This window comes from Phalangium opilio, unplaced genomic scaffold (assembly GCF_054372755.1).
Source record: "Phalangium opilio isolate 3A_F unplaced genomic scaffold, DU_Popi_V2 ptg000094l_1, whole genome shotgun sequence".
Lineage (NCBI taxonomy): Eukaryota > Metazoa > Arthropoda > Arachnida > Opiliones > Phalangiidae > Phalangium > Phalangium opilio.
Window position 1 is genome coordinate 3,327,279 of NW_028324199.1, and position 14,726 is coordinate 3,342,004.

At 46.6% G+C, this 14,726-nt stretch overlaps 58 non-coding genes across 58 annotated transcripts; all 58 read left to right on the plus strand.

The window, feature by feature from the left end:
- Positions 1-1,119: 1,119 nt before the first annotated feature.
- Positions 1,120-1,191, plus strand: TRNAP-UGG (transfer RNA proline (anticodon UGG)). Its single transcript has one exon. It is a non-coding gene; the product is annotated as a tRNA-Pro (tRNA).
- Positions 1,192-1,440: 249 nt separating this feature from the next.
- TRNAP-UGG (transfer RNA proline (anticodon UGG)) lies at positions 1,441-1,512 on the plus strand. Its single transcript has one exon. It is a non-coding gene; the product is annotated as a tRNA-Pro (tRNA).
- A 409-nt stretch (positions 1,513-1,921) lies between these two features.
- Positions 1,922-1,993, plus strand: TRNAP-UGG (transfer RNA proline (anticodon UGG)). Its single transcript has one exon. It is a non-coding gene; the product is annotated as a tRNA-Pro (tRNA).
- Positions 1,994-2,082: 89 nt separating this feature from the next.
- TRNAP-CGG (transfer RNA proline (anticodon CGG)) lies at positions 2,083-2,154 on the plus strand. The gene has a single exon. It is a non-coding gene; the product is annotated as a tRNA-Pro (tRNA).
- Positions 2,155-2,243: 89 nt separating this feature from the next.
- TRNAP-CGG (transfer RNA proline (anticodon CGG)) lies at positions 2,244-2,317 on the plus strand. Its single transcript has one exon. It is a non-coding gene; the product is annotated as a tRNA-Pro (tRNA).
- Positions 2,318-2,403: 86 nt separating this feature from the next.
- Positions 2,404-2,475, plus strand: TRNAP-UGG (transfer RNA proline (anticodon UGG)). Its single transcript has one exon. It is a non-coding gene; the product is annotated as a tRNA-Pro (tRNA).
- Positions 2,476-2,564: 89 nt separating this feature from the next.
- Positions 2,565-2,636, plus strand: TRNAP-CGG (transfer RNA proline (anticodon CGG)). Its single transcript has one exon. It is a non-coding gene; the product is annotated as a tRNA-Pro (tRNA).
- An 89-nt stretch (positions 2,637-2,725) lies between these two features.
- On the plus strand, positions 2,726-2,797 carry TRNAP-CGG (transfer RNA proline (anticodon CGG)). The gene has a single exon. It is a non-coding gene; the product is annotated as a tRNA-Pro (tRNA).
- Positions 2,798-3,045: 248 nt separating this feature from the next.
- TRNAP-UGG (transfer RNA proline (anticodon UGG)) lies at positions 3,046-3,117 on the plus strand. The gene has a single exon. It is a non-coding gene; the product is annotated as a tRNA-Pro (tRNA).
- An 89-nt stretch (positions 3,118-3,206) lies between these two features.
- TRNAP-CGG (transfer RNA proline (anticodon CGG)) lies at positions 3,207-3,278 on the plus strand. The gene has a single exon. It is a non-coding gene; the product is annotated as a tRNA-Pro (tRNA).
- A 410-nt stretch (positions 3,279-3,688) lies between these two features.
- On the plus strand, positions 3,689-3,760 carry TRNAP-CGG (transfer RNA proline (anticodon CGG)). Its single transcript has one exon. It is a non-coding gene; the product is annotated as a tRNA-Pro (tRNA).
- A 248-nt stretch (positions 3,761-4,008) lies between these two features.
- On the plus strand, positions 4,009-4,080 carry TRNAP-UGG (transfer RNA proline (anticodon UGG)). Its single transcript has one exon. It is a non-coding gene; the product is annotated as a tRNA-Pro (tRNA).
- An 89-nt stretch (positions 4,081-4,169) lies between these two features.
- On the plus strand, positions 4,170-4,241 carry TRNAP-CGG (transfer RNA proline (anticodon CGG)). Its single transcript has one exon. It is a non-coding gene; the product is annotated as a tRNA-Pro (tRNA).
- Positions 4,242-4,329: 88 nt separating this feature from the next.
- On the plus strand, positions 4,330-4,401 carry TRNAP-UGG (transfer RNA proline (anticodon UGG)). The gene has a single exon. It is a non-coding gene; the product is annotated as a tRNA-Pro (tRNA).
- A 250-nt stretch (positions 4,402-4,651) lies between these two features.
- Positions 4,652-4,723, plus strand: TRNAP-CGG (transfer RNA proline (anticodon CGG)). The gene has a single exon. It is a non-coding gene; the product is annotated as a tRNA-Pro (tRNA).
- Positions 4,724-5,132: 409 nt separating this feature from the next.
- On the plus strand, positions 5,133-5,204 carry TRNAP-UGG (transfer RNA proline (anticodon UGG)). Its single transcript has one exon. It is a non-coding gene; the product is annotated as a tRNA-Pro (tRNA).
- Positions 5,205-5,293: 89 nt separating this feature from the next.
- On the plus strand, positions 5,294-5,365 carry TRNAP-CGG (transfer RNA proline (anticodon CGG)). The gene has a single exon. It is a non-coding gene; the product is annotated as a tRNA-Pro (tRNA).
- An 88-nt stretch (positions 5,366-5,453) lies between these two features.
- TRNAP-UGG (transfer RNA proline (anticodon UGG)) lies at positions 5,454-5,525 on the plus strand. Its single transcript has one exon. It is a non-coding gene; the product is annotated as a tRNA-Pro (tRNA).
- Positions 5,526-5,775: 250 nt separating this feature from the next.
- TRNAP-CGG (transfer RNA proline (anticodon CGG)) lies at positions 5,776-5,847 on the plus strand. Its single transcript has one exon. It is a non-coding gene; the product is annotated as a tRNA-Pro (tRNA).
- A 409-nt stretch (positions 5,848-6,256) lies between these two features.
- TRNAP-UGG (transfer RNA proline (anticodon UGG)) lies at positions 6,257-6,328 on the plus strand. The gene has a single exon. It is a non-coding gene; the product is annotated as a tRNA-Pro (tRNA).
- An 89-nt stretch (positions 6,329-6,417) lies between these two features.
- On the plus strand, positions 6,418-6,489 carry TRNAP-CGG (transfer RNA proline (anticodon CGG)). The gene has a single exon. It is a non-coding gene; the product is annotated as a tRNA-Pro (tRNA).
- Positions 6,490-6,577: 88 nt separating this feature from the next.
- TRNAP-UGG (transfer RNA proline (anticodon UGG)) lies at positions 6,578-6,649 on the plus strand. The gene has a single exon. It is a non-coding gene; the product is annotated as a tRNA-Pro (tRNA).
- Positions 6,650-6,899: 250 nt separating this feature from the next.
- On the plus strand, positions 6,900-6,971 carry TRNAP-CGG (transfer RNA proline (anticodon CGG)). The gene has a single exon. It is a non-coding gene; the product is annotated as a tRNA-Pro (tRNA).
- An 88-nt stretch (positions 6,972-7,059) lies between these two features.
- TRNAP-UGG (transfer RNA proline (anticodon UGG)) lies at positions 7,060-7,131 on the plus strand. Its single transcript has one exon. It is a non-coding gene; the product is annotated as a tRNA-Pro (tRNA).
- Positions 7,132-7,220: 89 nt separating this feature from the next.
- TRNAP-CGG (transfer RNA proline (anticodon CGG)) lies at positions 7,221-7,292 on the plus strand. The gene has a single exon. It is a non-coding gene; the product is annotated as a tRNA-Pro (tRNA).
- Positions 7,293-7,380: 88 nt separating this feature from the next.
- Positions 7,381-7,452, plus strand: TRNAP-UGG (transfer RNA proline (anticodon UGG)). The gene has a single exon. It is a non-coding gene; the product is annotated as a tRNA-Pro (tRNA).
- An 89-nt stretch (positions 7,453-7,541) lies between these two features.
- On the plus strand, positions 7,542-7,613 carry TRNAP-CGG (transfer RNA proline (anticodon CGG)). Its single transcript has one exon. It is a non-coding gene; the product is annotated as a tRNA-Pro (tRNA).
- Positions 7,614-7,702: 89 nt separating this feature from the next.
- TRNAP-CGG (transfer RNA proline (anticodon CGG)) lies at positions 7,703-7,776 on the plus strand. The gene has a single exon. It is a non-coding gene; the product is annotated as a tRNA-Pro (tRNA).
- An 87-nt stretch (positions 7,777-7,863) lies between these two features.
- On the plus strand, positions 7,864-7,935 carry TRNAP-CGG (transfer RNA proline (anticodon CGG)). The gene has a single exon. It is a non-coding gene; the product is annotated as a tRNA-Pro (tRNA).
- An 89-nt stretch (positions 7,936-8,024) lies between these two features.
- On the plus strand, positions 8,025-8,098 carry TRNAP-CGG (transfer RNA proline (anticodon CGG)). Its single transcript has one exon. It is a non-coding gene; the product is annotated as a tRNA-Pro (tRNA).
- Positions 8,099-8,666: 568 nt separating this feature from the next.
- TRNAP-UGG (transfer RNA proline (anticodon UGG)) lies at positions 8,667-8,738 on the plus strand. The gene has a single exon. It is a non-coding gene; the product is annotated as a tRNA-Pro (tRNA).
- Positions 8,739-8,827: 89 nt separating this feature from the next.
- Positions 8,828-8,899, plus strand: TRNAP-CGG (transfer RNA proline (anticodon CGG)). Its single transcript has one exon. It is a non-coding gene; the product is annotated as a tRNA-Pro (tRNA).
- Positions 8,900-8,987: 88 nt separating this feature from the next.
- On the plus strand, positions 8,988-9,059 carry TRNAP-UGG (transfer RNA proline (anticodon UGG)). Its single transcript has one exon. It is a non-coding gene; the product is annotated as a tRNA-Pro (tRNA).
- Positions 9,060-9,309: 250 nt separating this feature from the next.
- On the plus strand, positions 9,310-9,381 carry TRNAP-CGG (transfer RNA proline (anticodon CGG)). The gene has a single exon. It is a non-coding gene; the product is annotated as a tRNA-Pro (tRNA).
- An 88-nt stretch (positions 9,382-9,469) lies between these two features.
- TRNAP-UGG (transfer RNA proline (anticodon UGG)) lies at positions 9,470-9,541 on the plus strand. Its single transcript has one exon. It is a non-coding gene; the product is annotated as a tRNA-Pro (tRNA).
- An 89-nt stretch (positions 9,542-9,630) lies between these two features.
- Positions 9,631-9,702, plus strand: TRNAP-CGG (transfer RNA proline (anticodon CGG)). Its single transcript has one exon. It is a non-coding gene; the product is annotated as a tRNA-Pro (tRNA).
- Positions 9,703-9,790: 88 nt separating this feature from the next.
- On the plus strand, positions 9,791-9,862 carry TRNAP-UGG (transfer RNA proline (anticodon UGG)). The gene has a single exon. It is a non-coding gene; the product is annotated as a tRNA-Pro (tRNA).
- An 89-nt stretch (positions 9,863-9,951) lies between these two features.
- TRNAP-CGG (transfer RNA proline (anticodon CGG)) lies at positions 9,952-10,023 on the plus strand. Its single transcript has one exon. It is a non-coding gene; the product is annotated as a tRNA-Pro (tRNA).
- An 89-nt stretch (positions 10,024-10,112) lies between these two features.
- Positions 10,113-10,186, plus strand: TRNAP-CGG (transfer RNA proline (anticodon CGG)). The gene has a single exon. It is a non-coding gene; the product is annotated as a tRNA-Pro (tRNA).
- Positions 10,187-10,273: 87 nt separating this feature from the next.
- TRNAP-CGG (transfer RNA proline (anticodon CGG)) lies at positions 10,274-10,345 on the plus strand. Its single transcript has one exon. It is a non-coding gene; the product is annotated as a tRNA-Pro (tRNA).
- An 89-nt stretch (positions 10,346-10,434) lies between these two features.
- TRNAP-CGG (transfer RNA proline (anticodon CGG)) lies at positions 10,435-10,508 on the plus strand. The gene has a single exon. It is a non-coding gene; the product is annotated as a tRNA-Pro (tRNA).
- An 86-nt stretch (positions 10,509-10,594) lies between these two features.
- Positions 10,595-10,666, plus strand: TRNAP-UGG (transfer RNA proline (anticodon UGG)). The gene has a single exon. It is a non-coding gene; the product is annotated as a tRNA-Pro (tRNA).
- Positions 10,667-11,075: 409 nt separating this feature from the next.
- On the plus strand, positions 11,076-11,147 carry TRNAP-UGG (transfer RNA proline (anticodon UGG)). Its single transcript has one exon. It is a non-coding gene; the product is annotated as a tRNA-Pro (tRNA).
- Positions 11,148-11,236: 89 nt separating this feature from the next.
- TRNAP-CGG (transfer RNA proline (anticodon CGG)) lies at positions 11,237-11,308 on the plus strand. Its single transcript has one exon. It is a non-coding gene; the product is annotated as a tRNA-Pro (tRNA).
- Positions 11,309-11,396: 88 nt separating this feature from the next.
- On the plus strand, positions 11,397-11,468 carry TRNAP-UGG (transfer RNA proline (anticodon UGG)). Its single transcript has one exon. It is a non-coding gene; the product is annotated as a tRNA-Pro (tRNA).
- Positions 11,469-11,718: 250 nt separating this feature from the next.
- TRNAP-CGG (transfer RNA proline (anticodon CGG)) lies at positions 11,719-11,792 on the plus strand. Its single transcript has one exon. It is a non-coding gene; the product is annotated as a tRNA-Pro (tRNA).
- An 87-nt stretch (positions 11,793-11,879) lies between these two features.
- Positions 11,880-11,951, plus strand: TRNAP-CGG (transfer RNA proline (anticodon CGG)). The gene has a single exon. It is a non-coding gene; the product is annotated as a tRNA-Pro (tRNA).
- A 409-nt stretch (positions 11,952-12,360) lies between these two features.
- TRNAP-UGG (transfer RNA proline (anticodon UGG)) lies at positions 12,361-12,432 on the plus strand. Its single transcript has one exon. It is a non-coding gene; the product is annotated as a tRNA-Pro (tRNA).
- Positions 12,433-12,682: 250 nt separating this feature from the next.
- Positions 12,683-12,754, plus strand: TRNAP-CGG (transfer RNA proline (anticodon CGG)). Its single transcript has one exon. It is a non-coding gene; the product is annotated as a tRNA-Pro (tRNA).
- An 88-nt stretch (positions 12,755-12,842) lies between these two features.
- TRNAP-UGG (transfer RNA proline (anticodon UGG)) lies at positions 12,843-12,914 on the plus strand. The gene has a single exon. It is a non-coding gene; the product is annotated as a tRNA-Pro (tRNA).
- An 89-nt stretch (positions 12,915-13,003) lies between these two features.
- On the plus strand, positions 13,004-13,075 carry TRNAP-CGG (transfer RNA proline (anticodon CGG)). Its single transcript has one exon. It is a non-coding gene; the product is annotated as a tRNA-Pro (tRNA).
- Positions 13,076-13,163: 88 nt separating this feature from the next.
- Positions 13,164-13,235, plus strand: TRNAP-UGG (transfer RNA proline (anticodon UGG)). The gene has a single exon. It is a non-coding gene; the product is annotated as a tRNA-Pro (tRNA).
- A 250-nt stretch (positions 13,236-13,485) lies between these two features.
- On the plus strand, positions 13,486-13,559 carry TRNAP-CGG (transfer RNA proline (anticodon CGG)). The gene has a single exon. It is a non-coding gene; the product is annotated as a tRNA-Pro (tRNA).
- An 87-nt stretch (positions 13,560-13,646) lies between these two features.
- TRNAP-CGG (transfer RNA proline (anticodon CGG)) lies at positions 13,647-13,718 on the plus strand. The gene has a single exon. It is a non-coding gene; the product is annotated as a tRNA-Pro (tRNA).
- Positions 13,719-13,967: 249 nt separating this feature from the next.
- On the plus strand, positions 13,968-14,039 carry TRNAP-CGG (transfer RNA proline (anticodon CGG)). The gene has a single exon. It is a non-coding gene; the product is annotated as a tRNA-Pro (tRNA).
- An 88-nt stretch (positions 14,040-14,127) lies between these two features.
- Positions 14,128-14,199, plus strand: TRNAP-UGG (transfer RNA proline (anticodon UGG)). The gene has a single exon. It is a non-coding gene; the product is annotated as a tRNA-Pro (tRNA).
- An 89-nt stretch (positions 14,200-14,288) lies between these two features.
- TRNAP-CGG (transfer RNA proline (anticodon CGG)) lies at positions 14,289-14,362 on the plus strand. Its single transcript has one exon. It is a non-coding gene; the product is annotated as a tRNA-Pro (tRNA).
- A 247-nt stretch (positions 14,363-14,609) lies between these two features.
- TRNAP-UGG (transfer RNA proline (anticodon UGG)) lies at positions 14,610-14,681 on the plus strand. The gene has a single exon. It is a non-coding gene; the product is annotated as a tRNA-Pro (tRNA).
- The last annotated feature ends 45 nt before the right edge of the window (positions 14,682-14,726 follow it).

Here is a 14,726-nt window from a genome sequence, read left to right on the forward strand (position 1 = left end):
TTGGTCTCTTGGTATGGTACTCGCTTTGGGTGCGAGTGGTTCCGGGTTCAAATCCCGGACGAACCCGAGTTTTTGCAGAAGTAATTTGGTGACTATTTAAAAGTAACTAGTTAAATTGTAGGACTACGAGCTGATTATGTTTCAGTGTCATACTTCGTCCGTTGTTCTAGGGGTATGATACTCGCTTCGGGTATGAGTGGTCCCGGGTTCAAATCCCGGACGGACCCGAGTTTTTGCAGAGGTAATTTAGTGACTATTCAAATGCAACTAGTTGTATTGTAGGCCTACGAGTTGAGCATGTTTCAGTGTCATACATGGTCCGTTGGCCTAGGGGTATGATACTCGCATCGGGTGTGAGTGGTCCCGGGTTCAAATCCCGGACGGACCCGAGTTTTTGCAGAGGTAATTTAGTGAATATTTAAATGCAACTAACTACAGGGTAGGCCTATGAGTTGAGCATGTTTTATTTCATACATGGTCCGTTGGTCTAGGGGTATGATACTCGCTTTGGGTGTGAGTGGTCCCGGATTCAAATCCCGGACGGACCCGAGTTTTTGCAGAGGTAATTTAGTGACTATTTAAATGCAACTAGTTATATTGTAGGCCTACGAGTTGAGCATGTTTGAGTGTCATACATGGTCCGTTGGTCTCTTGGTATGGTACTCGCTTTGGGTGCGAGTGGTTCCGGGTTCAAATCCCGGACGAACCCGAGTTTTTGCAGAAGTAATTTGGTGACTATTTAAAAGTAACTACTTAAATTGTAGGACTACGAGCTGATTATGTTTCAGTGTCATACTTCGTCCGTTGTTCTAGGGGTATGATACTCGCTTCGGGTATGAGTGGTCCCGGGTTCAAATCCCGGACGGACCCGAGTTTTTGCAGAGGTAATTTAGTGACTATTCAAATGCAAGTAGTTGTATTGTAGGCCTACGAGTTGAGCATGTTTCAGTGTCATACATGGTCCGTTGGCCTAGGGGTATGATACTCGCATCGGGTGTGAGTGGTCCCGGGTTCAAATCCCGGACGGACCCGAGTTTTTGCAGAGGTAATTTAGTGAATATTTAAATGCAACTAACTACAGGGTAGGCCTATGAGTTGAGCATGTTTTATTTCATACATGGTCCGTTGGTCTAGGGGTATGATACTCGCTTTGGGTGTGAGTGGTTCCGGGTTCAAATCCCGGACGGACCCGAGTTTTTGCAGAAGTAATTTGGTGACTATTCAAATGCAACGAGTTAAATTGAAGGACTACGAGCTGAGCATGTTTCAGTGTCATACTTCGTCCGCTGGTCTCGGGGTATGATACTCGCTTCGGGTGTGAGTGGTCCCGGGTTCAAATCCCGGACGGACCCGAGTTTTTGCAGAGATAATTTAAAGACTATTTAAATGCAACTAACTACAGGGTAGGCCTATGAGTTGAGCATGTTTTATTTCATACATGGTCCGTTGGTCTAGGGGTATGATACTCGCTTTGGGTGTGAGTGGTCCCGGGTTCAAATCCCGGACGGACCCGAGTTTTTGCAGAAGTAATTTAGTGACTATTTAAATGCAACTAACTACAGGATAGGCCTATGAGTTGAGCATGTTTTATTTCATACATGGTCCGTTGGTCTAGGGGTATGATACTCGCTTTGGGTGTGAGTGGTCCCGGGTTCAAATCCTGGAAGGACCCGAGTTTTTGCAGAGGTAATTTAGTGACTATTCAAATGCAACTAGTTTTATTGTAGGCCTACGAGTTGAGCATGTTTCAGTGTCATACATGGTCCGTAGGCCTAGGGGTATGATACTCGCTTCGGGTGTGAGTGGTCCCGGGTTCAAATCCCGGACGGACCCGAGTTTTTGCAGAGGTAATTTAGTGACTATTTAAATGCAACTAACTACAGGGTAGGCCTATGAGTTGAGCATGTTTTATTTCATACATGGTCCGTTGGTCTAGGGGTATGATACTCGCTTTGGGTGTGAGTGGTCCCGGGTTCAAATCCCGGACGGACCCGAGTTTTTGCAGAGGTAATTTAGTGACTATTTAAATGCAACTAGTTATATTGTAGGCCTACGAGTTGAGCATGTTTGAGTGTCATACATGGTCCGTTGGTCTAGGGGTATGGTACTCGCTTCGGGTGTGAGTGGTCCCGGGTTCAAATCCCGGACGGACCCGAGTTTTTGCAGAGGTAATTTGGTGACTATTCAAATGCAACGAGTTAAATTGAAGGACTACGAGCTGAGCATGTTTCAGTGTCATACTTCGTCCGTTGGTCTAGGGGTATGATACTCGCTTCGGGTGTGAGTGGTCCCGGGTTCAAATCCCGGACGGACCCGAGTTTTTGCAGAGGTAATTTAGTGACTATTTAAATGCAACTAACTACAGGGAAGGCCTATGAGTTGAGCATGTTTTATTTCATACATGGTCCGTTGGTCTAGGGGTATGATACTCGCTTTGGGTGCGAGTGGTCCCGGGTTCAAATCCCGGACGGACCCGTATTTTTGCAGAGGTAATTTAGTGACTATTCAAAAGCAACTAGTTATATTGTAGGCCTACAAGTTGAGCATGTTTCAGTGTCATACATGGTCCGTTGGCCTAGGGGTATGATACTCGCTTCGGGTGTGAGTGGTCCCGGGTTCAAATCCCGGACGGACCCGATTTTTTGCAGAGGTAATTTAGTGACTATTCAAATGCAACTAGTTATATTGTAGGCCTACGAGTTGAGCATGTTTCAGTGTCATACATGGTCCGTTGGCCTAGGGGTATGATACTCGCTTCGGGTGTGAGTGGTCCCGGGTTCAAATCCCGGACGGACCCGAGTTTTTGCAGAGGTAATTTAGTGACTATTTAAATGCAACTAACTACAGGGTAGGCCTATGAGTTGAGCATGTTTTATTTCATACATGGTCCGTTGGTCTAGGGGTATGATACTCGCTTTGGGTGTGAGTGGTCCCGGGTTCAAATCTCGGACGGACCCGAGTTTTTGCAGAGGTAATTTAGTGACTATTTAAATGCAACTAACTACAGGGTAGGCCTATGAGTTGAGCATGTTTTATTTCATACATGGTCCGTTGGTCTAGGGGTATGATACTCGCTTTGGGTGTGAGTGGTCCCGGGTTCAAATCCCGGACGGACCCGATTTTTTGCAGAGGTAATTTAGTGACTATTCAAATGCAACTAGTTATATTGTAGGCCTATGAGTTGAGCATGTTTCAGTGTCATACATGGTCCGTTGGCCTAGGGGTATGATACTCGCTTCGGGTGTGAGTGGTTCCGGGTTCAAATCCCGGACGGACCCGAGTTTTTGCAGAAGTAATTTAGTGACTATTTAAATGCAACTAACTACAGGGTAGGCCTATGACTTGAGCATGTTTTATTTCATACATGGTCCGTTGGTCTAGGGGTATGATACTCGCTTTGGGTGCGAGTGGTCCCGGGTACAAATCCCGGACGGACCCGTGTTTTTGCAGAAGTAATTTGGTGACTATTTAAAAGTAACTAGTTAAATTGTAGGACTACGAGCTGAGCATGTTTCAGTGTCATACTTCGTCCGTTGTTCTAGGGGTATGATACTCGCTTCGGGTGTGAGTGGTCCCGGGTTCAAATCCCGGACGGACCCGAGTTTTTGCAGAGGTAATTTAGTGACTATTCAAATGCAACTAGTTATATTGTAGGCCTACGAGTTGAGCATGTTTCAGTGTCATACATGGTCCGTTGGCCTAGGGGTATGATACTCGCTTCGGGTGTGAGTGGTCCCGGGTTCAAATCCCGGACGGACCCGATTTTTTGCAGAGGTAATTTAGTGACTATTCAAATGCAACTAGTTATATTGTAGGCCTACGAGTTGAGCATGTTTTATTTCATACATGGTCCGTTGGTCTAGGGGTATGATACTCGCTTTGGGTGTGAGTGGTCCCGGGTTCAAATCTCGGACGGACCCGAGTTTTTGCAGAGGTAATTTAGTGACTTTTTAAATGCAACTAACTACAGGGTAGGCCTATGAGTTGAGCATGTTTTATTTCATACATGGTCCGTTGGTCTAGGGGTATGATACTCGCTTTGGGTGTGAGTGGTCCCGGGTTCAAATCCCGGACGGACCCGATTTTTTGCAGAGGTAATTTAGTGACTATTCAAATGCAACTAGTTATATTGTAGGCCTATGAGTTGAGCATGTTTCAGTGTCATACATGGTCCGTTGGCCTAGGGGTATGATACTCGCTTCGGGTGTGAGTGGTTCCGGGTTCAAATCCCGGACGGACCCGAGTTTTTGCAGAAGTAATTTAGTGACTATTTAAATGCAACTAACTACAGGGTAGGCCTATGACTTGAGCATGTTTTATTTCATACATGGTCCGTTGGTCTAGGGGTATGATACTCGCTTTGGGTGTGAGTGGTCCCGGGTTCAAATCCCGGACGGACCCGAGTTTTTGCAGAGGTAATTTGGTGACTATTTAAAAGTAACTAGTTAAATTGTAGGACTACGAGCTGAGCATGTTTCAGTGTCATACTTCGTCCGTTGTTCTAGGGGTATGATACTCGCTTCGGGTGTGAGTGGTCCCGGGTTCAAATCCCGGACGGACCCGAGTTTTTGCAGAGGTAATTTAGTGACTATTCAAATGCAACTAGTTATATTGTAGGCCTACGAGTTGAGCATGTTTCAGTGTCATACATGGTCCGTTGGCCTAGGGGTATGATACTCGCTTCGGGTGTGAGTGGTCCCGGGTTCAAATCCCGGACGGACCCGAGTTTTTGCAGAGGTAATTTAGTGACTATTTAAATGCAACTAACTACAGGGTAGGCCTATGAGTTGAGCATGTTTTATTTCATACATGGTCCGTTGGTCTAGAGGTATGATACTCGCTTTGGGTGTGAGTGGTCCCGGGTTCAAATCTCGGACGGACCCGAGTTTTTGCAGAGGTAATTTAGTGACTATTCAAATGCTACTAGTTCTATTGTAGGCCTATGAGTTGAGCATGTTTCAGTGTCATACATGGTCCGTTGGCCTAGGGGTATGATACTCGCTTCGGGTGTGACTGGTCCCGGGTTCAAATCCCGGACGGACCCGAGCTTTTGCAGAGGTAATTTAGTGACTATTTAAATGCAACTAACTACAGGGTAGGCCTATGAGTTGAGCATGTTTTATTTCATACATGGTCCGTTGGTCTAGGGGTATGATACTCGCTTTGGGTGTGAGTGGTCCCGGGTTCAAATCCCGGACGGACCCGAGTTTTTGCAGAGGTAATTTAGTGACTATTTAAATGCAACTAGTTATATTGTAGGCCTACGAGTTGAGCATGTTTCAGTGTCATACATGGTCCGTTGGCCTAGGGGTATGATACTCGCTTCGGGTGTGAGTGGTCCCGGGTTCAAATCCCGGACGGACCCGAGCTTTTGCAGAGGTAATTTAGTGACTATTTAAATGCAACTAACTACAGGGTAGGCCTATGACTTGAGCATGTTTTATTTCATACATGGTCCGTTGGTCTAGGGGTATGATACTCGCTTTGGGTGCGAGTGGTCCCGGGTTCAAATCCCGGACGGACCCGTGTTCTTGCAGAAGTAATTTGGTGACTATTTAAAAGTAACTAGTTAAATTGTAGGACTACGAGCTGAGCATGTTTCAGTGTCATACTTCGTCCGTTGTTCTAGGGGTATGATACTCGCTTCGGGTGTGAGTGGTCCCGGGTTCAAATCCCGGACGGACCCGAGTTTTTGCAGAGGTAATTTAGTGACTATTTAAATGCAACTAGTTATATTGTAGGCCTACGAGTTGAGCATGTTTCCGTGTCATACATGGTCCGTTGGCCTAGGGGTATGATACTCGCTTCGGGTGTGAGTGGTCCCGGGTTCAAATCCCGGACGGACCCGAGTTTTTGCAGAGGTAATTTAGTGACTATTTAAATGCAACTAACTACAGGGTAGGCCTATGAGTTGAGCATGTTTTATTTCATACATGGTCCGTTGGTCTAGAGGTATGATACTCGCTTTGGGTGTGAGTGGTCCCGGGTTCAAATCTCGGACGGACCCGAGTTTTTGCAGAGGTAATTTAGTGACTATTCAAATGCTACTAGTTCTATTGTAGGCCTATGAGTTGAGCATGTTTCAGTGTCATACATGGTCCGTTGGCCTAGGGGTATGATACTCGCTTCGGGTGTGACTGGTCCCGGGTTCAAATCCCGGACGGACCCGAGCTTTTGCAGAGGTAATTTAGTGACTATTTAAATGCAACTAACTACAGGGTAGGCCTATGAGTTGAGCATGTTTTATTTCATACATGGTCCGTTGGTCTAGGGGTATGATACTCGCTTTGGGTGTGAGTGGTCCCGGGTTCAAATCCCGGACGGACCCGAGTTTTTGCAGAGGTAATTTAGTGACTATTTAAATGCAACTAGTTATATTGTAGGCCTACGAGTTGAGCATGTTTCAGTGTCATACATGGTCCGTTGGCCTAGGGGTATGATACTCGCTTCGGGTGTGAGTGGTCCCGGGTTCAAATCCCGGACGGACCCGAGCTTTTGCAGAGGTAATTTAGTGACTATTTAAATGCAACTAACTACAGGGTAGGCCTATGACTTGAGCATGTTTTATTTCATACATGGTCCGTTGGTCTAGGGGTATGATACTCGCTTTGGGTGCGAGTGGTCCCGGGTTCAAATCCCGGACGGACCCGTGTTCTTGCAGAAGTAATTTGGTGACTATTTAAAAGTAACTAGTTAAATTGTAGGACTACGAGCTGAGCATGTTTCAGTGTCATACTTCGTCCGTTGTTCTAGGGGTATGATACTCGCTTCGGGTGTGAGTGGTCCCGGGTTCAAATCCCGGACGGACCCGAGTTTTTGCAGAGGTAATTTAGTGACTATTTAAATGCAACTAGTTATATTGTAGGCCTACGAGTTGAGCATGTTTCCGTGTCATACATGGTCCGTTGGCCTAGGGGTATGATACTCGCTTCGGGTGTGAGTGGTCCCGGGTTCAAATCCCGGACGGACCCGAGTTTTTGCAGAGGTAATTTAGTGACTATTTAAATGCAACTAACTACAGGGTAGGCCTATGAATTGAGCATGTTTTATTTCATACATGGTCCGTTGGTCTAGAGGTATGATACTCGCTTTGGGTGTGAGTGGTCCCGGGTTCAAATCCCGGACGGACCCGAGTTTTTGCAGAGGTAATTTAGTGACTATTCAAATGCTACTAGTTCTATTGTAGGCCTACGAGTTGAGCATGTTTCAGTGTCATACATGGTCCGTTGGCCTAGGGGTATGATACTCGCTTCGGGTGTGAGTGGTCCCGGGTTCAAATCCCGGACGGACCCGAGCTTTTGCAGAGGTAATTTAGTGACTATTTAAATGCAACTAACTACAGGGTAGGCCTATGAGTTGAGCATGTTTTATTTCATACATGGTCCGTTGGTCTAGGGGTATGATACTCGCTTTGGGTGTGAGTGGTCCCGGGTTCAAATCCCGGACGGACCCGAGTTTTTGCAGAGGTAATTTGGTGACTATTCAAATGCAACGAGTTAAATTGAAGGACTACGAGCTGAGCATGTTTCAGTGTCATACATGGTCCGTTGGTCTAGGGGTATGGTACTCGCTTCGGGTGTGAGTGGTCCCGGGTTCAAATCCCGGACGGACCCGAGTTTTTGCAGAGGTAATTTGGTGACTATTCAAATGCAACGAGTTAAATTGAAGGACTACGAGCTGAGCATGTTTCAGTGTCATACTTCGTCCGTTGGTCTAGGGGTATGATACTCGCTTCGGGTGTGAGTGGTCCCGGGTTCAAATCCCGGACGGACCCGAGTTTTTGCAGAGGTAATTTAGTGACTATTCAAATGCAACTAGTTATATTGTAGGCCTACGAGTTGAGCATGTTTCAGTGTCATACATGGTCCGTTGGTCTAGGGGTATGGCACTCGCTTCGGGTGTGAGTGGTCCCGGGTTCAAATCCCGGACGGACCCGAGTTTTTGCAGAGGTAATTTGGTGACTATTCAAATGCAACGAGTTAAATTGAAGGACTACGAGCTGAGCATGTATCAGTGTCATACTTCGTCCGTTGGTCTAGGGGTATGATACTCGCTTCGGGTGTGAGTGGTCCCGGGTTCAAATCCCGGACGGACCCGAGTTTTTGCAGAGGTAATTTAGTGACTATTTAAATGCAACTAACTACAGGGTAGGCCTATGAGTTGAGCATGTTTTATTTCATACATGGTCCGTTGGTCTAGGGGTATGATACTCGCTTTGGGTGCGAGTGGTCCCGGGTACAAATCCCGGACGGACCCGTGTTTTTGCAGAAGTAATTTGGTGACTATTTAAAAGTAACTAGTTAAATTGTAGGACTACGAGCTGAGCATGTTTCAGTGTCATACTTCGTCCGTTGTTCTAGGGGTATGATACTCGCTTCGGGTGTGAGTGGTCCCGGGTTCAAATCCCGGACGGACCCGAGTTTTTGCAGAGGTAATTTAGTGACTATTCAAATGCTACTAGTTCTATTGTAGGCCTATGAGTTGAGCATGTTTCAGTGTCATACATGGTCCGTTGGCCTAGGGGTATGATACTCGCTTCGGGTGTGACTGGTTCCGGGTTCAAATCCCGGACGGACCCGAGCTTTTGCAGAGGTAATTTAGTGACTATTTAAATGCAACTAACTACAGGGTAGGCCTATGAGTTGAGCATGTTTTATTTCATACATGGTCCGTTGGTCTAGGGGTATGATACTCGCTTTGGGTGTGAGTGGTCCCGGGTTCAAATCCCGGACGGACCCGAGTTTTTGCAGAGGTAATTTAGTGACTATTTAAATGCAACTAGTTATATTGTAGGCCTACGAGTTGAGCATGTTTCAGTGTCATACATGGTCCGTTGGCCTAGGGGTATGATACTCGCTTCGGGTGTGAGTGGTCCCGGGTTCAAATCCCGGACGGACCCGAGCTTTTGCAGAGGTAATTTAGTGACTATTTAAATGCAACTAACTACAGGGTAGGCCTATGACTTGAGCATGTTTTATTTCATACATGGTCCGTTGGTCTAGGGGTATGATACTCGCTTTGGGTGCGAGTGGTCCCGGGTTCAAATCCCGGACGGACCCGTGTTTTTGCAGAAGTAATTTGGTGACTATTTAAAAGTAACTAGTTAAATTGTAGGACTACGAGCTGAGCATGTTTCAGTGTCATACTTCGTCCGTTGTTCTAGGGGTATGATACTCGCTTCGGGTGTGAGTGGTCCCGGGTTCAAATCCCGGACGGACCCGAGTTTTTGCAGAGGTAATTTAGTGACTATTCAAATGCAACTAGTTATATTGTAGGCCTACGAGTTGAGCATGTTTCAGTGTCATACATGGTCCGTTGGCCTAGGGGTATGATACTCGCTTCGGGTGTGAGTGGTCCCGGGTTCAAATCCCGGACGGACCCGAGTTTTTGCAGAGGTAATTTAGTGACTATTTAAATGCAACTAACTACAGGGTAGGCCTATGAGTTGAGCATGTTTTATTTCATACATGGTCCGTTGGTCTAGAGGTATGATACTCGCTTTGGGTGTGAGTGGTCCCGGGTTCAAATCCCGGACGGACCCGAGTTTTTGCAGAGGTAATTTAGTGACTATTCAAATGCTACTAGTTCTATTGTAGGCCTACGAGTTGAGCATGTTTCAGTGTCATACATGGTCCGTTGGCCTAGGGGTATGATACTCGCTTCGGGTGTGAGTGGTCCCGGGTTCAAATCCCGGACGGACCCGAGCTTTTGCAGAGGTAATTTAGTGACTATTTAAATGCAACTAACTACAGGGTAGGCCTATGAGTTGAGCATGTTTTATTTCATACATGGTCCGTTGGTCTAGGGGTATGATACTCGCTTTGGGTGTGAGTGGTCCCGGGTTCAAATCCCGGACGGACCCGAGTTTTTGCAGAGGTAATTTAGTGACTATTTAAATGCAACTAGTTATATTGTAGGCCTACGAGTTGAGCATGTTTCAGTGTCATACATGGTCCGTTGGTCTAGGGGTATGGTACTCGCTTCGGGTGTGAGTGGTCCCGGGTTCAAATCCCGGACGGACCCGAGTTTTTGCAGAGGTAATTTGGTGACTATTCAAATGCAACGAGTTAAATTGAAGGACTACGAGCTGAGCATGTTTCAGTGTCATACTTCGTCCGTTGGTCTAGGGGTATGATACTCGCTTCGGGTGTGAGTGGTCCCGGGTTCAAATCCCGGACGGACCCGAGTTTTTGCAGAGGTAATTTAGTGACTATTCAAATGCAACTAGTTATATTGTAGGCCTACGAGTTGAGCATGTTTCAGTGTCATACATGGTCCGTTGGTCTAGGGGTATGGCACTCGCTTCGGGTGTGAGTGGTCCCGGGTTCAAATCCCGGACGGACCCGAGTTTTTGCAGAGGTAATTTGGTGACTATTCAAATGCAACGAGTTAAATTGAAGGACTACGAGCTGAGCATGTATCAGTGTCATACTTCGTCCGTTGGTCTAGGGGTATGATACTCGCTTCGGGTGTGAGTGGTCCCGGGTTCAAATCCCGGACGGACCCGAGTTTTTGCAGAGGTAATTTAGTGACTATTTAAATGCAACTAACTACAGGGTAGGCCTATGAGTTGAGCATGTTTTATTTCATACATGGTCCGTTGGTCTAGGGGTATGATACTCGCTTTGGGTGCGAGTGGTCCCGGGTTCAAATCCCGGACGGACCCGTGTTTTTGCAGAAGTAATTTGGTGACTATTTAAAAGTAACTAGTTAAATTGTAGGACTACGAGCTGAGCATGTTTCAGTGTCATACTTCGTCCGTTGTTCTAGGGGTATGATACTCGCTTCGGGTGTGAGTGGTCCCGGGTTCAAATCCCGGACGGACCCGAGTTTTTGCAGAGGTAATTTAGTGACTATTCAAATGCAACTAGTTATATTGTAGGCCTACGAGTTGAGCATGTTTCAGTGTCATACATGGTCCGTTGGCCTAGGGGTATGATACTCGCTTCGGGTGTGAGTGGTCCCGGGTTCAAATCCGGACGGACCCGAGTTTTTGCAGAGGTAATTTAGTGACTATTTAAATGCAACTAACTACAGGGTAGGCCTATGAGTTGAGCATGTTTTATTTCATACATGGTCCGTTGGTCTAGGGGTATGATACTCGCTTTGGGTGTGAGTGGTCCCGGGTTCAAATCCCGGACGGACCCGAGTTTTTGCAGAGGTAATTTAGTGACTATTCAAATGCTACTAGTTCTATTGTAGGCCTACGAGTTGAGCATGTTTCAGTGTCATACATGGTCCGTTGGCCTAGGGGTATGATACTCGCTTCGGGTGTGAGTGGTCCCGGGTTCAAATCCCGGACGGACCCGAGCTTTTGCAGAGGTATTTTAGTGACTATTTAAATGCAACTAACTACAGGGTAGGCCTATGAGTTGAGCATGTTTTATTTCATACATGGTCCGTTGGTCTAGGGGTATGATACTCGCTTTGGGTGTGAGTGGTCCCGGGTTCAAATCCCGGACGGACCCGAGTTTTTGCAGAGGTAATTTAGTGACTATTTAAATGCAACTAGTTATATTGTAGGCCTACGAGTTGAGCATGTTTCAGTGTCATACATGGTCCGTTGGTCTAGGGGTATGGTACTCGCTTCGGGTGTGAGTGGTCTCGGGTTCAAATCCCGGACGGACCCGAGTTTTTGCAGAGGTAATTTGGTGACTATTCAAATGCAACGAGTTAAATTGAAGGACTACGAGCTGAGCATGTTTCAGTGTCATACTTCGTCCGTTGGTCTAGGGGTATGATACTCGCTTCGGGTGTGAGTGGTCCCGGGTTCAAATCCCGGACGGACCCGAGTTTTTGCAGAGGTAATTTAGTGACTATTCAAATGCAACTAGTTATATTGTAGGCCTACGAGTTGAGCATGTTTCAGTGTCATACATGGTCCGTTGGCCTAGGGGTATGATACTCGCTTCGGGTGTGAGTGGTCCCGGGTTCAAATCCCGGACGGACCCGAGTTTTTGCAGAGGTAATTTAGTGACTATTTAAATGCAACTAACTACAGGGTAGGCCTATGAGTTGAGCATGTTTTATTTCATACATGGTCCTTTGGTCTAGGGGTATGATACTCGCTTTGGGTGTGAGTGGTCCCGGGTTCAAATCCCGGACGGACCCGAGTTTTTGCAGAGGTAATTTAGTGACTATTCAAATGCAACTAGTTATATTGTAGGCCTACGAGTTGAGCATGTTTCAGTGTCATACATGGTCCGTTGGCCTAGGGGTATGATACTCGCTTTGGGTGTGAGTGGTCCCGGGTTCAAATCCCGGACGGACCCGAGCTTTTGCAGAGGTAATTTAGTGACTATTTAAATGCAACTAACTACAGGGTAGGCTTATGAGTTGAGCATGTTTTATTTCATACATGGTCCGTTGGTCTAGGGGTATGATACTCGCTTTGGGTGTGAGTGGTCCCGGGTTCAAATCCCGGACGGACCCGAGTTTTTGCAGAGGTAATTTAGTAACTATTTAAATGCAACTAGTTATATTGTAGGCCTACGAGTTGAGCATGTTTCAGTGTCATACTTCGTCCGTTGGTCTAGGGGTATGATACTCGCTTCGGGTGTGAGTGGTTCCGGGTTCAAAGCCCGGACGGACCCGAGTTTTTGTAGAGGTAATTTAGTGACTATTCAAATGCTACTAGTTCTATTGTAGGCCTACGAGTTGAGCATGTTTCAGTGTCATACATGGTCCGTTGGCCTAGGGGTATGATACTCGCTTCGGGTGTGAGTGGTCCCGGGTTCAAATCCCGGACGGACCCGAGCTTTTGCAGAGGTAATTTAGTGACTATTTAAATGCAACTAACTACAGGGTAGGCCTATGAGTTGAGCATGTTTTATTTCATACATGGTCCGTTGGTCTAGGGGTATGATACTCGCTTTGGGTGTGAGTGGTCCCGGGTTCAAATCCCGGACGGACCCGAGTTTTTGCAGAGGTAATTTAGTGACTATTCAAATGCTACTAGTTCTATTGTAGGCCTACGAGTTGAGCATGTTTCAGTGTCATACATGGTCCGTTGGCCTAGGGGTATGATACTCGCTTCGGGTGTGAGTGGTCCCGGGTTCAAATCCCGGACGGACCCGAGCTTTTGCAGAGGTAATTTAGTGACTATTTAAATGCAACTAACTACAGGGTAGGCCTATGAGTTGAGCATGTTTTATTACATACATGGTCCGTTGGTCTAGGGGTATGATACTCGCTTTGGGTGTGAGTGGTCCCGGGTTCAAATCCCGGACGGACCCGAGTTTTTGCAGAGGTAATTTAGTGACTATTTAAATGCAACTAGTTATATTGTAGGCCTACGAGTTGAGCATGTTTCAGTGTCATACATGGTCCGTTGGTCTAGGGGTATGGTACTCGCTTCGGGTGTGAGTGGTCTCGGGTTCAAATCCCGGACGGACCCGAGTTTTTGCAGAGGTAATTTGGTGACTATTCAAATGCAACGAGTTAAATTGAAGGACTACGAGCTGAGCATGTTTCAGTGTCATACTTCGTCCGTTGGTCTAGGGGTATGATACTCGCTTCGGGTGTGAGTGGTCCCGGGTTCAAATCCCGGACGGACCCGAGTTTTTGCAGAGGTAATTTAGTGACTATTCAAATGCAACTAGTTATATTGTAGGCCTACGAGTTGAGCATGTTTCAGTGTCATACATGGTCCGTTGGCCTAGGGGTATGATACTCGCTTCGGGTGTGAGTGGTCCCGGGTTCAAATCCCGGACGGACCCGAGTTTTTGCAGAGGTAATTTAGTGACTATTTAAATGCAACTAACTACAGGGTAGGCCTATGAGTTGAGCATGTTTTATTTCATACATGGTCCTTTGGTCTAGGGGTATGATACTCGCTTTGGGTGTGAGTGGTCCCGGGTTCAAATCCCGGACGGACCCGAGTTTTTGCAGAGGTAATTTAGTGACTATTCAAATGCAACTAGTTATATTGTAGGCCTACGAGTTGAGCATGTTTCAGTGTCATACATGGTCCGTTGGCCTAGGGGTATGATACTCGCTTCGGGTGTGAGTGGTCCCGGGTTCAAATCCCGGACGGACCCGAGTTTTTGCCGAGGTAATTTAGTGACTATTTAAATGCAACTAACTACAGGGTAGGCCTATGAGTTGAGCATGTTTTATTTCATACATGGTCCGTTGGTCTAGGGGTATGATACTCGCTTTGGGTGTGAGTGGTCCCGGGTTCAAATCCCGGACGGACCCGAGTTTTTGCAGAGGTAATTTGGTGACTATTCAAATGCAACGAGTTAAATTGAAGGACTACGAGCTGAGCATGTTTCAGTGTCATACTTCGTCCGTTGGTCTAGGGGTATGATACTCGCTTCGGGTGTGAGTGGTCCCGGGTTCAAATCCCGGACGGACCCGAATTTTTGCAGAGGTAATTTAGTGACTATTTAAATGCAACTAGTTAAATTGTAGGACTTCGAGCTGAGCATGTTTCAGTGTCATACTTCGTCCGTTGTTCCAGGGGTATGATACTCGCTTCGGGTGTGAGTGGTCCCGGGTTCAAATCCCGGACGGACCCGAGTTTTTGCAGAGGTAATTTAGTGACTATTTAAATGCAACTAACTACAGGGTAGGCCTATGAGTTGAGCATGTTTTATTTCATACATGGTCCGTTGGTCTAGGGGTATGATACTCGCTTTGGGTGTGAGTGGTCCCGGGTTCAAATCCCGGACGGACCCGAGTTTTTGCAGAGGTAATTTAGTGACTATTCAAATGCAACGAGT